The 23,873-nt window shown below is 33.8% G+C and overlaps 1 protein-coding gene across 27 annotated transcripts in view; it reads left to right on the top strand.

The window, feature by feature from the left end:
- Positions 1 to 23,873, top strand: part of DTNA (dystrobrevin alpha) — a 472,577-nt gene that overhangs the window by 257,974 nt on the left and 190,730 nt on the right. Inside the window, exon 1 of one of the 27 annotated variants that reach the window (XM_031946434.1) lies at positions 8,584 to 8,929. The exons of the other annotated variants lie outside the window; for them this stretch is intronic. The gene's annotated coding sequence lies outside the window, so the exon portion shown is untranslated. Of the gene's footprint in view, positions 1 to 8,583; positions 8,930 to 23,873 lie in introns of those variants that run through there. 27 annotated transcript variants of the gene reach the window in all.

Below are 23,873 nucleotides of genomic sequence, written 5' to 3'. Positions count from 1 at the left end.
GGGCCATTTCCAGTCAACCTAATTTTTATTTTGCCACTGGACCTAAATGGCTCTGGAGGAGAAAATAAAGCTGGTGACTTTGTACAGCCCTCCCTCCCTTCAATACAGTTCACTTGCTAGTCTCGATATTATCTTCCAGATGTCTAAGTTCTCTTCAAGAAGAAAGGACAATGAATAATGAGTGTCCCTAAAACTCCACTTAGTTACTCCTTTCCCATAGGAATATTAAAAAGGAAAGCAATGACTCAGTCTACTACTTATTCATATTTTAAACCCTAGAGCTACCAATCCCTTTAGGAACATCAGGAATTCTGTCTTTTGAGAATCACCAGGAAATGTAGAATTTTCAGATTCATTCCCTATGTCAGAAGCCAAGTAAAACATAATTCCACATAAAAGAGTCCTCTCAGGGTAACCTTCAAGCTAGGTACAAAACCCATCTTTGTCATGTAAGGCCTCTACTATGTTTGGAAAAAACGAATAGGCTGAATTTATTCTATAGATAATGAAAAAAAATGAAATCCTGTATTGACTTTTTATTTCACTCTTTATCTCTTATCTCGCCACCCAGAAGATAAATTCCCCAAGGGCAGAAACTGAACTCCCTTTTAAGATTTGGAATTGTTCAATCTTTTCAGTTGTACCCAACTCTACCTGACCACATTTGGGGTTTTCTTGACAAAGAGTGATTTGTTAATTCCTTCTCTAGCTCATTTTACAGATGAGGAAACTGAGACAAAGGGAATGAAATTAACTTGAACACAACTAGATCACACAACTAGAACGTGTCTAAGGCTGGATTTGAACTCATTTCTTCCTAATTCTAGGTCTAGGATTCTATCCATTACACCACCTAGATACCTAGTTACCTCTCTCTGGGGTTCATTTGTTATTTGCAGGACAATATCTAGAAAAAATATTGTCACAGAGACGAGGCTTAATAAATATTCACTGATTTAAATTTTTAGGCTAGAAGAGACCCATTAAAATCTTCTTTTGATAGTTTTTCAATTGATAGTTAAATAAATTGAGATCTGAAGAGTTTGATACTTGCCCAAGCCCACAAACTAGTCAGTAGTAAAGCAGGAAAAAAAAAAAAAAAAAAGATTAGAACCCAATTTCTTCATTCCTTAATTCCTAATCCTAAATATCTCACTGTAGTTTTTAACTACACTCAAGTAACTTATTATATAGTTTATAACAGACAAGTATGGATTATTATTAAATATAAGTAAAGTGCTGGATGTGGAATCAAGTAGACTCATCTTTATCAGTTCAAATCTAGCCTCAGACACTTAGAACTGTGTGATCCTGGGTGAGATAAAAACCACAGTTTTCTATATGTAAATGAGCCAGAAAACAAAATGGCCAACTACTCTAGTATCTTTGTCAAAAACAAAACAAAACAAAACAAACAAACAAACAAAAAAAACCAAACAGGGTCATAAAGTCAGATACACATAAACATTAATGGTTAGTTTAAAGCAATGTTTCCCTAACTGATATTATATTAAATATTCCAATTCATACAATATCTTTAAAGAGGATTATTGCACAATAATCTTTAAAGAGGAAAACCATACACACAAATAGATTTGTTTGACTTAATGATGATAGTATTACTGTCTTGAGCAAGGCAAATTGTTTTTCTTTCTAATGGGCTTTAAGATGATGGAATAATTTTGAATTGTTTTTCCTTATGTTATATACTATGACTATACAAGTTGTGCAGCTATTCTGTAAAGTCCTGTGGCCTGATAGCTAAACTCAGAGCCAGTTAAGGAGAAAACATTTAGAGAAAATCTGGTACAGAAGGTTCAGAAACAGAGAAAGTGAACACTTCTAATGACAGAGTCTTAGAAATTTGTTTGTTCTCTTGGCCTTGAAAAAAGATTGGATTTCCAGAAATGTCTTTTTCTACCTCTGGCTGAGAAAGAATACATTTATCTAAATAAAGACATTACCATGGCAATAAAGGCAGAAAGCCCATCTATCTGAGTGTACAGGATGTGGAGCTGTCACAGAAGGTGATGCAAAGGTTACATTTGGTGTAGAACATGGCGGCTTGCCAATAGAATGTACCACTGAGCTCAAATCACAGGCTTCCTATGCTCCCTCAATGTGATATTAATGCAATAACTGAATTCAAATGAGCTCTCACTGACCTTAAATAGGTTTGGGGCTCATTTACTTTATGAATAACTTGATCATTCATCTAGCCCAGTATTTTTTTCTTAGTTTGTTTTCACTTTGGTGCTTGTGTATTCTCTCAGATATAACTAGAGATTATTTTACCTGGGGATAAAATAGTTCAGAGAATGTATGGAGGAGAGCATTCTCCATTTAGAAGAGTTTGATAGGTAGGAGGCAGAGGTCAATCCTATTGCAGGCCCAGTCATAATGGAAAAAGGGATGGTAAGATTAGGTACCAAAAGAGGCTGTTGTATCAGTAGGACTCTAGAACTGGGAACTTGAGAAGAAGAGAAGTCATTTGCTTTATGTAATATATACTGGTGCAGGGCCATAAGTGGAAAAGTACCACCCTTTGGGGAAAGTACTATTCCCTCAATAAATTTTTAGCACCATGAAAAGCCTGAGTTTTCCCCACTCTAATTACCACTACATATTCTAATTTTGTTATGAGGTGAAATGTTCTTTTTTCTAATCATTCTTAACATTTTTTTTCTCCACCAGTAGCAGGTGCACCCTAGTGGCAACACCAAATGTTCTTTTTCTCCCACAAGTGGCAATGTCTCCCTCTCCAAATGATACCAATCTATTATTTGAAAGTTGAAATAATGAGCATGTGGCATGCTTAATAGAGGATGCCAAACTAGAAACTGGAATAAAGAATTATAGAGATAGATTTGGAATTTTAAATGACCTTGACATCTATAGAGGCTGTCTGCTATAATGGAAAGATCTGTAGAATGGGAGTCAGGAAAACCAGATTTGGTTTGTAACTGGCTACCGACTAGTTACGTGATTTTGAACAAGACAACTTCTCTGGTCCTTTTGGATAAGGCAGAAGGTGATTTTAAAGGTCCCTTTTTAGTACTAACACTTCATATCTTAAAAACTAAAATGTTCCATTGCACAATAAGCCAGTAGTTAAAAACAGTTAAAAAAGAGGCAGGCAAATTATAACATATTGATGGAGGGGGAAAAAACTACAAAAAGTCAATATTGGAAATGGATTTCTTAGAAATTAATGTCAGAAAAAATTCAGGATTAATAATAGTACAGATGTGGAAAGACGTAACCATTAATTACCATAATCGGTCAACTTGCATTTCATTAATAAGTCAATCAACAAGTATTTGTTAAGCACTTACTATATACCATATACTGTGCTAAACACTAAGGACACAAAGAATGCAAAAAAAAATTAGTTCCTGGCCACAAGGGACATACATTTCACCCTAATATATTAATAGTAAGATAGCATGAAGAAACGACAAAACACACCCTGCTGCTGGTTCTGTTTCCATTTTACATATTTATAATTTTAAAAGGATCCAAAGCAATATATAGAAGTATAGCAAATAGGATGGGAAAAAATTAACATTAAAGCAATATGAGCTTTTAATTAAGAGAGCTTAAGGGTGTTTTAATAACTTTTGTAATGTTTGAAATTTTATTTTTTTAGAAGGTGGCATTTCCTGAGGATAGAACAAGAAGAAATGGACTCAATTTGAAAGAAAAGAGATAGAGATAATCATAAGATAGCCTTATAGCAAATGCTCACCAAAAATGGAATGGCTTATAGTTTGAGTCAGTACTTTTTTGAGTGTTTTCAAGAGTTGGATGGTTATTGATATGATTCAGATATCTTAGACTAGTCACACAAAAAGAAGCAAGAAAACTTCAGTCTTCCAAACTTGTCATTAGCACTTGAAAAGTTTTCACAAGCATTCTATAATATATGCTAAGCCATTACAAGAATGTAGCATGTGGTAGTGTCTAAAAAAGAACAGCTTCTTAGTTGTGGGTTATATTATTTTATTAAAGTTCAACTGTCTTTTCAGAGTATACTTTACTTATTTCAAAATGGTAATCTTTAAAGTTTTCTTTATTTACCACAGAGCTGGTAAGTAAAGATTAAGAGTTACCATGTCCATAATTATGGATATCAATATTACTTCGTAGGCATAGTAGGCAAAAATGCTGACTCTATGCTGAGCTCTGGGGATACAAAAAGAGTGAAATATAGTCCTTACTCTCAGGGAACCTACAATCTAATGGGAAAGAGGACGTGCAAATACACACACAAACACACACATACACACACCCTTCTATATACACATATGTATATATGTATATAGACATATAAAGCAAGCTATATACAGGAAAAATAGAAATAATTAAGAGAGGGAAGGCACTAGAATTAAGAGAGGTTGAATAAGACTTCCAGTAAAAGATGAAATATTAACTGGGGCTTAAGGCAGCCAAGGAGGTCAGTAAGTAGAGCAGAGGAGGGAAAGTATTGCTGGCATGTGGGACAGCCAGAGAAATGTCAGGAGCCAAGAGCTATGTCTTTCTTGTTCATGGAACAGCAACGAAGCCAGTGTCACTGGACTGAAGAGTATATGTTAGGGAATAAGATTAGTAATGAAATAAATGACCTCTGGAGGTCTCTTTCAGCTGGACCATGTCAAGATTGCCTAAGCAAGTGTTACTGGGTTGACAATCTGGCTCTGAAGTCGAAAAAAAAGTTTTGGTTTTTATCCCAATAATCTCAGTGTCTAGAAGCAAGCTTGGTATGGAAATTCCAGTCATCATGAAGTTGAGCAGTTTAACTGTAATTTATACACTTAAGAGAATTATATGAAGTACTGAAAGCTTAAAACTTCCCTTAATGCTACAATTGGTACATATCATAGTCAAGACTTGATTGCAGAATTTTCTGACTCTTTATTAGATTGTTTTCTCATCTTGAATATAGTACATTTTAAATGCATTTTGCTAAATTATCATTGAATATGGAAAACGTTTTTTATTATGAGTGGATTTTGTATATAGAATAGTAATACAGTGAAGCATCAATAATCAGTCTTTCTAAAATTGAAAGGGAAGCAAATCTTGACAATCACTTAACAGACATATATTACATACTCACTATGTGCACAAGGGCCAGCAAGGTGATACATGGCAGTTAGTGGTAAAGTGCATGGCTCTCTGGCCCTAGAGTCAGAAAAACTTGAGTTCAATTCTGTGTTCACAACACTTATTAGCTGTGTAATGCTGGATAAGTCACTTAATTCCATTAGCCTCAATTTCCTCATCCATAAAATGAGCTGGAGAAGGAAATGGCAAGCCATTCCAGTAACGTTACTGGTAAAGTTACCAAGAAAACTCAAAATGTGCTCATGAAGAGTTGGACACAACTGAAAAATGACTGAATAACAACAAAATGTGTACTAACATTTGTAAAATCATTAAAGATTAAAATTAAATTATTAAAATTATTTAAGAATTTTAAAAGATCATAGAACCAAACATCATCATATACTGCAATTGATAAGAAAAAAATGTCAACCGATTTTCCTAACTCAATTTATTGACTAGTCCCTTCCCTAGTCATCAAAAATATTCCATATTCCCAACTGTATGTGTTTTGTGTCTGGAGAGACTGAAAACTGTTGATCCAGTAGATTTAGTGAGGCAAAATCAGTTCATAGAAGGAGAAAGAATGAGCTACAGTTTCCCAAACTTGTAACTATAAGTGATCCAGAAATCTGTTTTTAGTTGCTGCTGGTACTAGAACAGATATGAATTATTTATTCAGAATGTAGCTAGATCAATCTTTGCTTCATCAGTCTGTCTGTAAAGAGTTAGCAGGTGCTGAATTCACTTTCACTGTAGGTGCTGCTACTTGTCTTTCCTATGCATTTTGCCTCACTCAGATACTCAGACACTTTACAGAGCCATGTCATCACGATTCACAGTACTTAGAAAATTTTCAGTGCTGTTCCTGTGCCAGGACTATTTTAATAATCTCAACCAAATGTTTGAGTTGGTTGTTTAAGATAGAGAAAATACTGCAGTGCACAACATTTATTTTCTCCTTTCTGAAAACTTGCTGAAATTTAAAATGTCAAACTCCTCATCCTCCCCTTCTCTGGGGTTATTTCCCTATACCATACCATTGAATATAGGCTTGAAAGAGAATTGAATAAAAATTTCCTTGTACTCCTGACCTTGATGTAGCCTAGTATGAATGAGAACCAGAAGTGTAGAATATAGTTTGCACAAGCTGTTGCAAGTCAAGGTAATATTTATTTTAAGGTCAGCTTCAGTCAACAAATTACTAAAATGTGGCTATATTTGCACCTATTCTCAAGCCAGTTGGTTCATTTATTTATTTCCTGGAACTGCTATCTCTATGTTAGCATATTATTTTTTTACCCTGGGGAGAGAGTTCAAACCTAAAAAAGCAATCACTGTCTTTATGGGTTTTTTCCTCTTTTGTTTCTTATTATTGTTTTTATTTTATTAATTTTAAAAAATGATTTCTCTTTTACAGAAATCCTTAATAACGAAAGAATAAAGTTTTAGGTTGAGAATTTTTCAACATAGAAAAACTTATCTATCAAGAAGGTCTATATTAATTCTGAAATAACTTCATCATATCTCATATGAACAGAACTTACTACCAAACCCTAGACTTCTTTCTAGTTCATACTAGAAAGTAATCCCTTCTTGAATGAATGAAATGCAAATGACAGTTTTGCTCTTTTTTTTTTTGCCTTGTTACCTAGTTGTTTTCACACTTATTTCTAGCTTCCAAAAAAAGCATTTGTGTCTATGTGTGTATATATATATATATATACATATATACACATATATGTAAATATTTGTTATGATCACATAAGATTTTTTTTTTCAATTCTGGATTGAATGAAGACACCATCTTTTTCTTTAGACAACAACCTGGGGAGAGGGAAATTTGCCCTACCAAAAATAATTGATGAAATTCACCAGAAAATTGGCTTTTGAACCAGCCTTGCTCATTAGCCTACAACAGGCTCACTTGCTCTTCTTCAATATGTGCTACATGACTAGCATTTTTAGTTTAAGTTAAGACCATGAGATAGAAACAGAAACTCACTTTGATGATGTTCAGTCACTTCAATCACATTTGACTTTTCTTGACTCTATTTGGAGTTTTGTTGGCAAAGATCCGTAGGCAGTGGTTTGCCCATTTCTTTCTCTAGCAAGTTAAGTGACTTACCCAGTGTCATACAGTTAGTAAGTATCTGAGGCTAGATTTGAAGCAGAAAAATTAATGCTCCTGATTCCCAAAACATACTTATTGGCTATGTAATTATGGGCAAGTCATTTAATTCTCTTAGCTTTAGTTTTCTCATCTGGAAAATAGATACAATGACATTGACTTCTTCCCTGCTCCCAGAACAAGGCATGCTAGGCTTTGGTCCTTTTAATTCTGATCTCTCATCTATTTTATTCCTCATTTTTATTTTCTAGTCTTCCCCAATCACCTTCAAGTCCCACCTAAAATCCTACTCCTTTCTAGTTCTTCTTCTATGCAGTGCCTGCTCTCTCTTTATTAGTTCCTGTTTACCTTGTTGATAATTTGTACTTTTTTTTTTTTTTTTTTTTTTTTTTTTTTTGCCATATCATCTCCTTGATTAGATTGTAGGGTCCTCAAGAACAGGGACTGGGTTTTTTGCATTTTTTCTCATCCATAGAGATTAACAGAATGCTGGCAATATAAAGACACTTAATAAATGATTGCTGATTGACTCATGATAGCACCTACTTCCAAAGATTGTTGTGAAGATGAAATAAGATAGTATTTGCAATACACTGTGCTAACCTCATAACCTTATAGAAATGCTAGTTTTTATTAATTCATTGAAAGAAGATGTATTTATGTGACGTTTTATTTTTTTTATCTGATTGTGGAAAACTCATTGTACTGTTTCAGTTACAAAAAAAAAGTAAGTATTAATGTGAAATAAGCAAGGATCCCCTTCATTCAGACTTATTCTGGAAATATTTGGACAGGTCATGATTGAATATTGGCTATTCTTGATCTGAAGCTCCTCAATTCAGTTTTGTTGATACTGAAAGAATATATTAGCCCAGAATGAGTATTGAAAAGGACATCCAAGTGCAATTATGTAGGCTGTGATCAATTTTAATTAGAATGCTAACTAGTTTTTTAATAATAATCTAGTGTTGGATTATACAACAAAGTAGAACTATGCCTTCTATACTCTCTGTTATAGAAAAATCACAGTGAGAACAACTTTTTAAGTAGCAATGTAATTGTTCAGCAGTGTATTCAACACCTTTATCCCTGTATTTGGTAAGCAACTTTATTTTTTTTTAAGGGAGTTTTGAAACTGATTGCATTTCCTATAAAGCCAGTGATGAGAATTTTTAATTTTCTAAATGATGTGAGTAGATAATCATCAGCAATTTAAGAGATTAGTGACAAATTAGAAATTTTTTATGATCAACTCATTTGCTTTAAAAACTTTGGAGGATTTCCCCTCCCTTTTTTCTCTACACTATGATTTTTTTTCAATTTTTTTTTTGTTATAAATCTGAGTCCCAAGAAGCAACAGAAATACATAAAAATTAAGTTTATAGCACAAAGGGAAAACACTAAAACCTGACTTTTTCAGGGTGGGTAAGGGTAAAAAGCAACTTTTTCTCAAGTCTTTTGTATTCTAGCAGCTGGGTACAGTGCTACCATGGTAACAGACCACATGATGAGGTGTATTAGATTGCTGTGTGTAGAGCAGAGAGAGAATGAACACAGCTTTTTAAGGAAGTTAAAGGTTACTTTGGAGTTTCTTCTGTAGAAATGAGTAAGGTCAAATGCACTATTTCCAGCACATGCCGTACTCCAAAAGAAACATTAGAGACATCTTGGTACAGTAAACAGCAGACTAAGGTAAGGTTTAATTACTTATGACTAAAAGTGAACCCCTCTTAATTACTATTTTTCCAGAAGCTTGACTCAAAAGGAGGATCTTTCTTCAAAAAAAGGCATAATATATCCATCCCCACACCATGATCCCTCCCCAACCCCTGGCCCAGTTCCCTTTTCTCAGTTCCCTTCCCTAGGAATCCCAAAGAACCCCAACAGGTTTTGCATTTGAGAAGGCAAAAAAGATTCTAAGATTTTTTAGAGATTGCTAAGAGGAAATGAATTGAGCTTGTGATTTGGATTCTTATGCCTCCTACTTATCCATAATGAAAAAGTGTCCCCAGGAGTTTCCTTTTTACTTGCTTCATCTTTGTAAATATTCCACAGGTCATAGAGACTAGTTTCTCAATTATAGTCATGCTGTGCAGTAAGCTAATCAGAACCTTGCTTGGATTCACCAGCATTCTATTTGCTATTTTTAAATAATGTTTGATAACATTAGTATCTCCCCTATCCAGCAAACTATTAGAAGGACAAGGCTGTATGTAAGATTTTCACTGCAATTTCTAATTCACTTTTCCACGTTTACTAGGACATTTACACAGAGCTGGATACAAATTTATTGTTGTTAAAAGAATTGAAAGAAAGAACTGAATACTGTAAAGCCGAATATAAAATTCCGGCACCTAAAAATTGTACACCAATATGCAGCAGATGTAAGTAATTAATTATTGCATTGACCTGTTTAGTAAAACTAATTCCCAGAGCACTGGGGCAATCCACTCCCATGTCATTCTTGTTTACATTGCCATCCAAATTACTTGTTTCAAAAAAGGCAGACACATACTCATTTACCACTTTTTTTAAAAGTATAATTCCTTTTTCCCTTAATATTTTGGTTATACTTTCTCCAATATAGAAAAATAATTGGTCTCCAGATCAGTTGTCTAATCCTCTCCTATGAAAACAGGTTATTTAAAATTGTTATCCAATAGTATACTTGAATCCACTTTATAATTTTTACTTTATACTTTAAACTTAGAACTTCAAACACTATAACAAACTTAAACTAGTTAAATTCATATAAGTGGTTAACTGATAAAAGTTTTTAGCTTAGGAGTTAGGGTGGCTATATGGTCCAGTAGATAGAGTGCTGATTCAGAAATCAATATTGCTCATTTTCTTGAGTCCAGCCTCAGACACTTACTAACTGTATTGACACTGGGCAAGTCACTTAAGTTGCTGGAAAAGGAAATGAGCAAACCACTGCAGTATCTTTGCCAACAAAACTCCAAATAGAGTCAGGAAGAGTCAAACTGAAGTGACTGAACATCATCAAAGTGAGTATCTATTTCCATCTCATAGTCTTAACTTAAACTAAAAATGTTGGTCATGCCCCATATATTAAAGAGGAGCAAGTGAGCCTGTGATAGGTGAGTTAGCAATTCTCTGGTGAATTTCATCAATATTTTCTTGGTCAGGGAAAATTTCCCTCTGCCCAAGTTGCTGTTTAAGGAGAAAGATGGTATCTTCATTAAATCCAGAATTTAAAAGAAAAAAAAAAAAAAAGCTTACACAATCAAAATAGAAAAAAAAAATGTTACATTGATATAAAATATGGGATATCTAAGAATTGCCTCAGCCAGAACTAGAATGCAAAACAGTAATGAGTTAAACTCATTTATTCAGTTACCTAACATTTTCAAACTTTTATTGTATGGCAGGCACTAGTGTAAGTGTTGGGAATACAAATAAAACAAGAAAGACAGTTCCTGACCTCAAAATGCTAAAAATCTAATGGCAAAAGATACACACAAAGGGAGGAGGGAAACAAAAGTAGCTGATGAGAGGGTAGAATGTTAGAAGATGTTCACCATACAGCCAGAAAAGAAATAATTTGTGGCTAGTTTAGATGCCTTATTTAAATGGAATTCTTTTTAAAAAAAAAAAAGTTATTCTCCCACAACTATATATTAAAACAAATTTTAACTTTTTTTTAATTTGAGTTCCAAATTCTATTCTTTTCTTCTTCCCCTTTTTCTTCTCTCTGATGGTAAGCAATCTGATATAGGTTTTACATGTACAATCATGTAACATTTCCATATTAGTTATTTAAATTGAGGTTCTAAGAGGAGTTATTCAATCAGAGAGAGACTTTATAGATGCAGAGGGTACTTCCAGTGTGTGAACTACAGGGCTGGACTGATGTTGTGGGATGAAGAGTTGGGCATGGTTAAAGAGATCCAAAATATAACATGGAAAGTTATGAGTGTTCATGAATTACTTTACTTATCTCACAGAATAGTTGTCAGAATAGAGTAGAATAAGAAAATAAAAAAATTTTGTGTAATTTATAACTATGAAGTATCATTTGTTATTATTGTTATTATTAGGAATTCTGATTAATAAAAAGACATTCAATTCAGAATGTAGATAGAATAAAAGGAAAATCAGTAAAAAGCTATTTTAAATGGGAAATTCATACTATATCTTTCTACAGAAGTGAAGAAAATATCCTAAATTGATGAAATAGTATTTATTAAGTACTGACCAAATACCAGAGGAAGTGTTAAGTGGTAGGTTTATAAATAAAGCAAGGAAAACAATCCCTGCCCTAAAGGAATTTATATTTTAGTAGAAAAAAATAAAATCCATATTGGAAGTAACAATAGGTAGTGTGGTATGGTGTAGTGGATACAGTGTGAGGCTTACTACTTATACACTTACTAGCTGTGTGATCCTGATCTAGTCATTTAATTTGTTTGCCTCAGTTTCTTTATCTGTAAAATTAGCTGGAAAAGGAAATGGCAAACCATTCCAGTAACTTGCCAAGAAAACCTCAAATGGTGTCACCCTAAGTCTGAAACGACTGAATAACAATAACAATAGGTAGGGACTGATAGAGAGGAAAGGATGGTTTATTATGAGAAGTTCACAAGGGTAGTGAATGGAACCCATTGGGTCTGGAATGACTCATTTTTTCCAAGAATCTTAATGTTGTTTTGATTTCTCTTCCCAGAGATAGAGGTAAGCAGAAGTGGGTGGGAGACAAGAAATTGTCTGGTAAGCAATGTGATGGATTTCAGTTTGGGGTAGGTGTGGAGAATTAAGCCAATTAGGATCCCAGGGCCCCAGGGTAGAAAGCAAAATCTGGAACTCCATGGCATGGAAATAAAACAAACCTCTAGGTGCCTATTTTTTTCCCCTAATCTTCTAACTTTCCCCCAAGCTACTGGATCAGACTAACAAATACCTTTATCAATGCCTGACAGCTTCATTTTATTAACTCTGTACATAAGGAGAAAAGATCTGGAGTACGAGTAGTATTTGAGTAGTAAATTCAATACATTTTTCAGAAAGCATAATTTAGCATAAATTTCAAAGGCACAGATTGTCCCTTTCTATTCTATGTAATTGAAATGAAGAGACTCTATAGTGGCATATGCTGAATTCACTAACATTGTAAGCTATAATAATTCTTGAAAGCTACACATAAGCACTAGCCTATAGTGAGTATTTTGCACTAAATACTTCCTTAATCTAGGGCAGCTAGGTGGTGCAGTGGATAGAATGCCAAGCCTGGAGTCAGAACCTTGGACACTTACTACCTGTGTGCTCCTGATCAAGTCACATTTCTTTTTGCTTCTGTTTGGTCATCTGTAAACTGGAGCTAATAACTTCATAGGTTGTTATAAGGATCAAATGAGATCATAATTGTAAAATGCTTAGCACAGGCTGACATCAAGTGCTATATCAATCTTAGTCATTATTAATAATAATTATTGAACATTGATTTCTTTCACATGAATCACAGACAAATTGAAGTTATTTATAGTTCTTTCCCTTTTCCTTACAATATTTTCTCATCTCCTAGTCTTTGGGCTCAATGATTTACCCCTTCTCCATCTCTACAATTCTTGGAATGAACTTCTTCACAACATATATTTTATCCCTATAATATGTTGTGAAGATATTTCAAGATCAGTATTACCTAAATAAAAGAACAACAAACTACTTCCCTAATGATATAGATATCCTTTCTTGGTTGAGTAAAATGCTAATGATAGTTTTCTGAAGCAAGAGTGCCAGTATTCCTTGAACAGATTAAAAAAATTCAATGAGCTTAGTACTATACATTATAAGCTAGCTATTTAATCTTGAGTAATGTCCTGTTTAGAACCATTCTGTATTGTCATTCAAAAAAATTTGCTATTTTTCGTTTTTACACTACCTTTGTTTTTTTTTATATTTATTCCTTCCTTCTCCTCTTCAGGGAGCTATCCCTTGTAGGAAAAAAAATATTGAAAGACAAAGGGGAAAAAGCAACTCAGCAAAACTATTAAACACACTAGACTATGCTATAACATAGCAGTGTTCCACATCCATTGGCAGCCATGTAAAAAAGATAAAACTTTTTTTGAAAGAAATTAAACTTGCTTCTTAGAAGTATTCATTGTTAGACATTTAGCTTATTTAAAAAAAAATCTGTCATAATAAAAGAATTTCCAGTGAATTAGAAATAGTTAATTTAAAAGAATCTTTTAAATTAGTAAGTACTCAGTTTACCTTAGAAGACAATGTGGTACAGTAGAAAGAATGCTAAATATGAAAGTGACAGGACTTGAATTCAAATTTCAACCCTGCCACTTACTATCCATGTGACCCTGGATAAATCACCCTTGTCCTCATCCATTAAGTTATTATTTTTGACTAACTTAATATCTAAGTATTCTTCCACTTAATATAGATGTGAATATGTTCACATATTGTTCTAACTTTTGGTTGTTTCTTATCAGTAATTCACTTCTAGGTCTAGAGCTAAATTAGAACAATCTGTTAAATACTTTTAGTTACTAAGTTTTAGAACAAATCAGTGATTTCATTGTTATAGGAAATTCTCAATGAGGAAACTCTTCTAATGCAGATCAGAACCTGCTCTTCAGCTAATTTTAGAGAATGTATGGGACAATTGTGACAAATAGGGGGCTCAGTGGATAGAGTGCTAGGCCTAGAGTTTAGAAAATCCAACATCAGACACTTCCTAACTATGTAACCCTGAGCAAGTCACTTAATTTTATTTGCTTCAATATATTCATCTGTAAAATGAGCTGGAAAAGGAAATGGCAAATTCTAGTTTCTTTGCCAAGGAAACCCCAAATGGACTAGACGGGTGCACAGAACTGAAAAATGACTCAACAACAGCTAACACTGTAGGATAATTAGATGTTTACTTTTCTAAGATCACAATAGAAACTAGGTCTTCTTGACTTTAAGGTCAGCCCTCTATCTGTTCTGCCATTCTGTCTACTCACTTTTTAAAATGAATTTCCTAAAAGTGACACCTGATCAAGTTACTTCTCTACTCAATAAACTCCAATAAATCCCTATCATTTTCAAGATCAAATATAAAATCTTCTGGTTTTGCAAGCCTTTCATTATCAGCCCAACTCCAACCTCCAATCATCAATCTTCTTTAACCCAGGCCTATTTGCCATATATTCTGCAAACCAGGGACACTGGCTTCCTTGCTGTTCTTTTTAAAGAACATTTTCATTGGCTGTCTCCCGGTACCTAGAATCCATTTCCTCGTCACCTTTGCCACCTATCTTCTTTCAGATCATAAATAAAATTTTCCCTTCTACAGGAAGCCTTTCTCTGTTAGTTACTTCCTAATTATCCTCTGTATGGTTTGTTTATATATAATTGTTTTCATGTTATCTTCCTCATTAGACTAGATGCTCCTTGAGGACATCGCCTATCTTTCTGCTTTTCTTTCTATCCCTTGTGCTTAGCACCATGCCCACTATATTTGCTGTTGTTCCTTCCTTGGGTCGAACACTTTGTGACCCTGTGAACCTTAGCACACTACTACTGTCCATGGGATTTTCTTGATAAAAATATGAGTGATTTGCCATTTCTTTCTCCAGTGGACTCCAGTTTAAGTGACTCACCCAAGATTACACAGATAATAAATGTCTGAGATCCAATTTGAATTCAGATCTTTGTATTTTATCCTAGTATTCTATCCACTGAGCCACCTAGCTGCTTCATATAATAGTGGCCCAGAGAAGAATAATCACTTAATAAATGTTTATTGACTGACTGATTGATAATGTCATATTTGTAAAGCATGTAGCAAACCTTTGTAAATGCTCCTCTAGTTATTGTTGTTTTTCTGAAGTGTAATTCTAATTAGTGTCTGAATTCATAAAGGAACACTTTCTTTTTCTAAATGGTAAACTAAAAACACTGATTTCTTAGGAATAATTAGATTAAGCAATTTATGTTGACTCTCCATCCATCCACTGAAGTATATTTTTTTTTCAAAGCTGTGATGAAAAAATATACTTTTCAAATGACCAGATTCATCTAGAAAGTAGCTTTACAACCAAAAGGATATGGCTAAAAGTGTGTAATTATTTGTGAATACATTTTTGCTTCAGAAACAATTATAAGTTAGTTAACCTAAAGTAATAAAATATCATTTTCCTGATTAAAATTCCTTCATTATTTGTTTAGTATAACTTAGAGGGAATATTTAGACATTTATTTTTGTTCTCCTATACCAACTGATTTGAAATTTGTGCTTTCACTCTTCAGATGAAAATTCAGGGGGATTTAGTAAGCTTATTTTCAAACTTTCCTTTGCCAGTTGCCATCTTTAGCAGCAAGTCAGGTAAACAGCTACTGACTTATTTTTTTAAGAGTCTCTAAGGATTATATTAATCATTCCACTAAGCACCAGGGTAAGCTCTCTGTGGCTGACGAAATTGAGTCTATCCCATTCCAATGCAAATTTCTCCCAGACTGAACTGGATAAGCCAAGACTTTGGATATTATAACATCAGTGTTCATATATAGTACTTTTAATGTTTGCAACGTGCTTTCTATATGTAGCCCATGTGATCTCTTAGGATTATTATCTCAATTTTTGCTTCCTCAGACCAGTCTTGGGTCCTGGAGAAAGAAATTTCTATCTCATCCCCAGGGTTCCAGAGGTTGGAGTGATTGAAGAGTTGGAGGGTAATTCTCCAATGCCATCCTCTGGAGTCCTACCATTATGCTTCCCTCAAGTATTAGCAGTTGAGAATCATTTAGTCATCTTGTCATAATGACACAGATATTTTATATTATTTAGAGGTTTTTTAAATGGGATCTCTTTTACTTTCTTGTAGAGTTTTGTTTGTGATATATAAGAATGCTGAGGATTTCTGTAGATTTACTTTATATACTGCTAGTTTGCTCAAATATTTGTTCCAACTAACTTTTTAGTTGATTGTACAAGTATATCATCATATTGACTGCAAAAGAAATAATTTTTTTACTTCATTCCCCATTCTAATTTCTTCTACTCATCACTATTTTAAGAATTTTCAACACAATATTGAATAATATTGGTCACAATAGACATTCTTGTTGCACATCTGATCTTACTGGGAAGGATTCTAGTTTATCCCCATTACAAATAACATTTGCTAATGGTTTTAGAGGAGTAGCAAAAGTTGGTACAAAATATGTCCTTAAAAGTGTGACATATAAAGACCAGGGTAAAGTGAGCTCAATTTTAGCACATTTAGCAAAAGGATAATTCAAAGCTATCTTTCTCGTTTTATGGGGTTGCTCAAGAAGGTCTCTCAGGCATGATACACATTTTATGCTAGGTTCCTTGGGAAGCCATGAATCTGTATCCATGCTACACTTGGCTCCCAAAGTAGATTCTACTGTCAGACTATTTAGGTGATGATATTAGGATGGTAATATGAGAATGGAAAGTCCAACCTCCTTTAGACCAGAAGAGTCAAACAAAGCCACAAATTGTAAGTATTCCCTGAACCAGATAAAAATACAACTGGGAAATATTTAACAAAATAAATCAAAACACATAGAACATAGATAATTCTAATATGTAGTTTTCAAAGTCAACATGTGGCCACAGATATCATTAAAATTTAATGGTCCCTATGTAGCCCCATTTCTGTTTGAGTTTGACACCATTGCCCTATACCCTTCAAAGCTCCCAAGGAATGAATAAGACATTTATTAAACATTTATTATGTGCCAAGCATTGCATTAAGCACTACAGAAATAAAGAGAAAAAATAAGACAGTCTGCTCTCAAGAAGTTCACACTCTTATAGACATAACATGAAACAGTTCACTTGCAAGTCATGATAGAAGGGACCCATTTGCCCATAAGGTGCAGTAGCAAAGCAGATAATAATGCTTCTATAATGTTATTTTTATTGATAAATTCATATCATTTTCTGATATTGGATCTCTTGATATTGCCAAGAACTTTGGTAGCGCTAATTTTTCTGTATCTTCAATTAATGTGACTGTAGCATCTGTAGGAGCAGCTTATATAGTTGCATCTATGGGGGTTGCTTTTTAAAAAACAGGCTGCAACAAAAAAACTAAAAGATTTTTGAGTTCAGAGTCCTGGGGTGTCTTCTTTAGGGATGGAGATGGGAGACAGTGGTTAAGATGGTAGTGTTTTTATGTTTTGGGTTTTTTCTTAATTTTCTTGTATGTGCTGCCTTCCCTCTTTCCCTTAAGGAGTCTTGGTGAAAGACTCCAGTGAATGACAGTTGGTTGGCATTTGGTAGGGATAGCCCGCTGCTTTTCCACAGGAATTGCTTCTCCAAACATAGCTGTTTCTCCGTGTAAAAATGATGCTTAGTTTTTATTCAGAAAGACTTTTGCCTTTGTTGTGCATGGTACAGAATACTAAAGAAATGCCTAAAGTTAAGGTACATTGTTATTTTCACAGTCTTTATCCTCTTTCTATGTTTGGGGATTTTTATTTCTCTACTAACAGATCCAATGGGGACATTTAAGTCAACTTCCATGATAGATGATACTATCTACCTGAGTATAAGATTCTTTAGCTGTTTCTAAGAAGTTAATATTGATTTCTGATCATCATTTGAAATCTTTGTGATTATTAGAGTAGGTGAGCTATGTTGATAGTAAAGTTCCTGAGTAGAAGAATCAGAAATCACTTTAGAGCTCAGAGAGTGAAATATAACTTCAGCTATTGCAGAAGAAAGGGGACTGACAGCTTCAGTGTTGGGATTTAGACCTTATAACTATTCAACAACTAGTGAGAGATTTGCTTTTTTAATGTAATCCCCTGGGGGCCATTTGTAAAATGTCCTTTTAGGTGAGAAGTGCCAAGGAGATCTGTAAATATGTAGTTTTTCCTGATGGTTGAAGCAGATAGTGCAGTAGATAGAACATTGGGCCAGGAATAAGGAATATCTAAATTCAAATTCAGCCTTGGAGGCTAGTTAATTTTGAGGCAGCTAGGAGGTACAGTGGCTTGAATGCTGGACCTAAAGTCAGAAAGAACTGAGTTTAAATGACTTCAGTCTTGACCTTACTTACTTATTACCATACTTACTAAGTGTATGACCCTGGTCAAGACATTAAATTTCTTTTTGCCTCAGTTTCTTTAACTGTACAATGGAAATAATAACAGCACCTATTTAGAAGGATTATTGTGAGGATAAAGATAATATTTGTTTTAATAATGCTTAATACAGTGTCTGGCACATAGTAGATACTATACAAATGTCAATTTCCCTCCATTTCCTTATCCCTTGTTCCCATTTATGACTGAAACAGTCAAGTTCAAAAAAAAAGTACACTCAAGAGAATAAAAAAAGAGCATAGAATGTATCATTAAGGATGTTGATTTTTTAATAACTGTTTTTATGAAACAAGATCATCATTCATTGTCCAAAGCCTTCAATTTTCCAGAAAGCTTGCAGTGTACCCTACAAGAGACTTTCTTAGAGATACATACAAAAGGGACACACTGAACAGGAAACACAGTAAAAATAATATATCTAGAACTATATTTTTCTGTTACAGATCTATCAATCCTAATCTAACCTTTAATTATACAAATGAAGAAATATATGTCCAGAATGGGTAAAAGACACCCCAAATCACACAATTAGTAGAGACAAGATTCAAAAACAGATCTTTTTATCCAAAATCCACTGCTCTTTTTCTGCTATGCCATGCTAAGCCTCAATAACTTTTCCTTGTCAGACAAACAGTTCAAGAAGTACAGTATAATGAACTGAACTATAACAAAAATAATCCAGAAGTTCTTGTTCTCCTTGTCTTTACTAATTGGAATTCCCACCATAGAAATAGACCTAATTAGAAATACCCTAATAGGATTATCACCAACAGTTGCTACAGTTTTTAGTGCCCTCCCCAATCTCCCATTAAATATTTGGCCTCTCTGATTATAGTAGCTAAAATACAGAATGTCCCCATATACTAAAAATAGCAAAGACATTTTCAGAAGTGCAAACATTATTGTTTAACATTGATTTTTTTAAATTACTGTAATATGGAACGGCTAGATAGTGCAGTGGATAGAGCACCAATCCAGGAGATCTGAGGACCTGAATTCCAATTTGGACACAGACACTTAATACTTACTAAGTGTGGGCAAATCACTTAACTCCAGTTTGCCTTCCCCACACCCCCACACCCCAAAAAAACTACTGTGATACATCTGGTCTTAACTCTTAAGCTTCCTTTTTATTCCTTCCCATATTTTACTAAATCATTAGGAAATCTTCAGTGGCTCAAAACATGAAGCTTATACCTTGCATAATTTAATTTATAAAGTCTTTTGGTTTGATTCTGGATTTTCTCGGATTTTGTTCTATGTCAAATTGCATAAAAACCATGACAGAGTTTCTAAGGCAGCTGTGAATTTTTCTTTCAAGACATAATAGTTTTAGACAATGTATATCATTCAGCTTGAATAATATTTTGTTCATAAAAATGGCTGTCTTTCAGTGAAGCCTTATATACTATGCCCAAACACTCTGACCTCCACAAAACCCTCTAGTATGTCTGCCAGAAACGGATGGGATCTGCATTTAACTCAGACATGTATCACAAAGATCTTTGTTCTCTACATCTGCTTATTATTGACCTTTTTTATTCAGAGTGGCTAATGATGTGAATGGCTGCAAGTAAAAAGTCTTAAATAATTGACAGACTGACTTTTTTTTCATTTGAATAAAATTAATTGGGCATCTACAGAATGTTAGTACTCTGTCATTGCTACTATAAATTGAGGGTGTATAATGGACATGGTGCAGTGAAAGAGTCCTAAATTTGGAGTCAGGGAACATGGCTTTAAATCTCAACTCTGATCGTTAGTACCTGTGTGATCTTATAGAAGTCTCTTCATCTTTGTTAACCTCAGTTTCCTCACCTATAAAATGAGGGGGTTAAGTGGAATGACTTCAAAGGTGACTTCTAGTTGTAAACCTATGATTTTATGAAATCTTAAGAATAAGCATATGTAAGATTATCAACAGTGTGTATATATATATATATATATATATATATATATATTCTCTCTCCCTCTCTCTCTCTCTCCCCCATTTGTCTCTCTTTCTTCCTCCATCCTTATTTCCTCCTTGTCTCTCTGTATCTATAGAATACACACAACCTCCCCCAAACACACATATATAGTTGTGTATGTTTTTGTATGTATATATATATATATATATATATATATATATATATATATATATATATTACTTACTTACTTACTTCTCTCTGCATATATTGTTTCTCCCTGTGGATCCAAAATCCACTGCTCTTTTTCTGCTACGCCATGCTAAGCCTCAATAACTTTTCCTTGTCAGACAAACAGTTCAAGAAGTACAGTATAATGAACTGAACTATAACAAAAATAATCCAGAAGTTCTTGTTCTCCTTGTCTTTACTAATTGGAATTCCCACCATAGAAATAGACCTAATTAGAAATACCCTAATAGGATTATCACCAACAGTTGCTACAGTTTTTCGTGCCCTCCCCAATCTAAGGTCTTTGTTACCAGAGACAATTCATTTTGTCTTTTGTTTCCCCAATGCCTAGCACAGTGTCTGACACAGAATAGGCAACCCAGTAATTCTTGCTTAATTGAATTGAATTAGATGAATCCTCAAACTCATTATTGAGTACATTATGAACAGAGTTAGAATGAAACACAGAGGCTCCCTAATACAACATATACCTGTGAAGGAGCCAGCATACCTGAACATTGGTCATTCATCCTTGACTTGAAAGCTTCAAACATCAAAGAATTTACTTCTGAAGAAATCTATTCTACTTTCAGACAAGTCTAGAAGTTTGAAGTTTTATCTTATATTGAGCTGAAATCTGTTTCCCATTGATGTTATTATTGGTTGATTCTTAAATAAAACAAGTCTAATTTCTTTTCCATAATGATCTTTCAAATATTTGAAAGCTGTGATTGCTTCCCCACTTTTCCCACCTAAGTCTTTACTTCTTTATCACAGTTAAATGATAGATAGAAAAAAAAAAAAAAAAAAAAGGAAAGAAGGAAGGAATGAAGGAAGGAAAGAAGGATACTAAGTGCTCATTATCTGCCAGTCGTGACTTAACTGCTGGGTCCACAAATACCAAGAACAACAACAATAAAACCCCACTTCAGTCCTACCCTTAAAGGGCTTACATTCCAATGAGAGAAAACAATACATTAAAAAGCCAGAAAGGAGAGAGGAAGAAACCTGTATTGCAATAAAACTTCTGGCAAATAGCTAGAGAAATCTGGACCTAAAAGTGAAGTGAATATGGACTGGATGCCTCATTAATGATGGTCAATGCCAGGAATTCACTAATTAAAAGATATGGGCATGGGATAAAAGCATCTCTAGGTTATAAAGCTGGTGGTGGTAAGGTAGAGAAAGTCAGAGTGAGGAATGGAAACAGGAATTTCCAAGCCCTTCATCATGCACTTTACCATCTTTGGGGAGGAACAAATCTTGTCAATATCCTTCCTAAACTGTAGTGTTTAGAATTGAAGACAATAATGCAAACATGTTTTAACCAGGGTGAAGCATATTGGAATTATCACCTCCCACACTCTGGAAATTTTGTTTCTATAAAATTCTGCCTAAATTTGCATTGGGTTTTTTTTTTTTTTCTCCCTGCTATATCACACTCTTGAATCATTTTGAGTTTATATTCCATTAAAAACTTTACGATCCTTTCCATATGAAAAGTTGGCTAGCCATGACTACCTCATTCTGATCTTTGTGCTGTTTATTTTTTTTAATTCAAACATAGATCTCTACATTTAGTCTTATTGAGTTCCTTATTCTGCAACAGTACAATGGAAAGGGATTTCAGAGGTCAACTAGTTCTAATTAAATATGAATAAAAATCCTCTTTTCAATGCATTTAAGAGTAGTCTGTGGTTGAAAACTTCCTCAAGTGAGTAATCCAGCATTTCCTAGCACAGCCTCTTACACTTTGGATTGGGTCTGTTTATGAGAAACCAAATTGCTACTTCCTTGTATTGATCCTAGGACAGCCTTGTAGGGTCAAACAGAATGCATGAAATCTTTTTTCTTTCTTTAAAAAAAAAAAAAATATATATATATATATATATATATATATATATATATATATACACACACACACACATAACATGTTTATTAAAGGTACAACTTTTATGTAAAATTTACATTATTTGAAAAAAGATAAAATATTTACAAATTTTTGTGAGATAGATTTGCATGTTTCTAATTACAATGCAAAGTAGTAACAATCCATAAAAATTCAGATTCATTAAGAGTATATTGTATATGAAAGCAAGGACCAGCTTGCTAAATACATTTCTCAATGAATATCTGCTGGCATTTAGACACTATTAATAGGTTTTTAATAGTGAAAAATCAACATAAACTCTTTGGCTTCAAAACTGTAGTCTGCACCCAATACAAATTTGTGTGTGAATACATGGGATAAAGACCAATAAGTTAAATGTAATGAAACTTACTATTTGGAACTTTTAAGCAATACTTGATTAAAACAAACATGACAAGTAAAATAATGTCTGGATTCCAATAATAAAATGCTTACTGCCCAATAAGCAGTCTAACAAACAAGACATTAAGCGTAAGTGATATAATATTATTGGGATCAAACTCAAATGGAAATTGATTCCTGTTATCTGATTATTAACTTAGAAAACTTCAAATTAACATCATCTATGTTTTATTGTATTTTTTCAGTATATCCCCAATTACATTCTAATTTAGTTCAGCCTGCACTGAGAATGCTGTACATAGGATGGGTTAACAGGTTGCCTATTTGATACCTCTGGTGTAGTAGAATACTAGATTATACAACAAAGAAGAAATGAGTTTAAACCCTGCTTTACACACTTACTAGCTATATAGCCCTACGGAAGTCATTTAACCTCTGACTCATTTTCCTTTTCCCTAAAATGAGAATAATAATATCACCTTCCTCCCAGTTTTGTTGTGAAGGTTAAAAGATAATATATAAAAAACATACTTTTCAAAACTTAAAGCACTGTGTAAATATTATTATATGATAGCCTTTCAAATTCATGGAGACAGTTATTCTGTCCCTCAAGTCTTCTTTAAATTCTCAAATGACATCTCCAATCAGGAATGTGCTGGTGAATGTTTAACTATTATCTCTCTGTGGGAGGAGATGAGAGAATTGAAGTACACGACACACTTTAAATTCAATCAGCATTACTATTTTCTCCATAAATTTCTTAAAGTTTATTCAGTCAAAAAAAAAAAAAATAACCAATAAATTGAGCTCTAAATTGTTTGTTCAATTGTTTCCTCATATCCTACTCTTCACGAATCCATTTTGCGTTTTCTTGGCTAAGATAGTAGAGTTGTTTACCATTTTTTCTCCATTTCACTTTGCAGAGGAGGAAACTGAGGAAACTGGGATTAAGAGACTTTCACAGTCATATTGCTAGTAAGTGTCTGAGACCAGATTTGAACTCAAGTAGATGAATCTTCCTTACTCAAGGCCTGGCACTCTATCCACTGAGCCACCTAGCTGCCTCCCCCTTCCCCCCCCCCATTATAGAATTTTACAATTTCTAAAGTGTAAATGCCTCCCTGAA

Source organism: Sarcophilus harrisii, chromosome 1 (assembly GCF_902635505.1).
Source record: "Sarcophilus harrisii chromosome 1, mSarHar1.11, whole genome shotgun sequence".
NCBI lineage: Eukaryota > Metazoa > Chordata > Mammalia > Dasyuromorphia > Dasyuridae > Sarcophilus > Sarcophilus harrisii.
Note: the sequence above shows the minus strand (reverse complement) of the source record. Positions and strands in the feature narration are given on the sequence as shown.